This window comes from Oryx dammah, unplaced genomic scaffold (genome assembly GCF_014754425.2).
Source record: "Oryx dammah isolate SB20612 unplaced genomic scaffold, SCBI_Odam_1.1 HiC_scaffold_23, whole genome shotgun sequence".
Lineage (NCBI taxonomy): Eukaryota > Metazoa > Chordata > Mammalia > Artiodactyla > Bovidae > Oryx > Oryx dammah.
Genome location: NW_024070207.1, coordinates 119,767,323 through 119,769,025, shown reverse-complemented (window position 1 = coordinate 119,769,025; position 1,703 = coordinate 119,767,323).

The window sequence follows — 1,703 nt, the reverse complement described above, 5'->3', positions numbered from 1 at the left end:
TTATCCTTACACATATATACACATATAAGGGTACATATGTACACATTCATTACATATATCCTTATTTAATCTTCTCAACAACCTTTGAGTATATTATGATCTGTTTTAAACATGATAATCTAAGAGTGAGATGAAGTAATTTGCCTTAGGTATGCACAGAAAATAACAGAGAAAAGATTTGAAGCCAGTTCGTCTTGGTGCCTGGTGATACATCAGGGGCTTTATGACCCATGTGGGCCTGGGAAATGAAACAATACATTTTACAAAGGAGCACTTGAGCTGGGGTTTTCAGGATAATTTTGTTTCAAATCATTCAAGAGGACTATGAAAAAAGTTAAAAGGCTGAAAATTGTGAGCCTTGATGTTTGCAACTGTGAAGACTTCAGTATGTTTGGGGGGAGAAGAAATAAATCAACATGAGCAAAATGCAAGGTCTGCCTGTGGTGATGGTGACGGGAAAAAGGAGATGCCCAGAGTGCAGGGGGAGGAGAGCAGGCTTGAACCCCAGCTAAGGCATATTGGCTCAGATGACCCCAATTTCCACCTTGACATTGAGAGAGGTGACTGAAACCCAAATGAAGCCATTTTATATTCTATTTGTGGTGCTATATGCCTTTATCCCGAGTTTCTACCCTTTGAAGTGACAGACTTCTCTAAAATTAGACAAATTAAATGTGAACAAATCCCATATATGTGTATTGACTACAGACATCATAACTCAGGTAGTTTTTGAAAATTTGGATTCATTTTCCCCTCAATATTCAATGTATTTTTCACTACTTTCCATCCTTGAGATGTGTCCAGTCATTTCAGCTAGAATGCAAGCATAGAGACTGATACTACTCTATTTGTCTTAGAATCTTGGAAATCAGTGATTGAACTGATCCTGCTTCCCCACATTATCTGCGTGTCAGCACCAAATTATTATAAATCCAACATATTTCCCAAGTGCATTTAGTTTGAAGGATTCAAACTGTTTTCTGGATTCTTTATTAATCCTCACAATATATACAGGAGGTACCCGCTCTCAAATGTCAGGCCCACTTTACAGATGGAGGATTTTAGCAGCTTAACCAAAGATGTGTCAGCCACATCCTCAAAGGAGTGTGGATCCAGCCCAGCCATGACCCGGACCTGTTCATTCCTGGTTGTTGCTCTCTTTATTATTGAATGTGGCTTCTCTCGGTTTCACTCTGGTGCTGGTCTTTGGATGGTTACTAGGCAACTTGAGCTGTCACAGCCTAGCTGGTTCAAAATACCAGAGCATCAAAGTCCTATAAAAATGACGCAAAATCTTCTCATTGTACACACATTAAATTTAGTTTAGTACAACGCCATTCCAGTGAGGATAGGCCAGGAAAAACGAAAAGCTTTGAGAAGCAACCAGTGTGCCTCTGATGGATTGGATTAATTTTAGGCTGATAATTATTACAGGTGTCAGCACACAGAAGAGATGAAAGTATAGCTGCTTGCTGTAGAGAACATCAAGCCCAAGGCACTCAAATAAATACTTATACCACGTGGAAAGATGATGTAAAGGGGATGGTGAGGGGTCAAGGTGGAAGACAGAAATCATCCAGTAACCCAGGTGACTTGATTTTGCCTGCTCTGAGCTTGCCTGGTGATTTCAAAACAGCAAAGCAAAAAGGTGAGTAAGAGGAGGAAAACAAGCTCTATGCAGTCGTGTAGATCCACACAGGCCT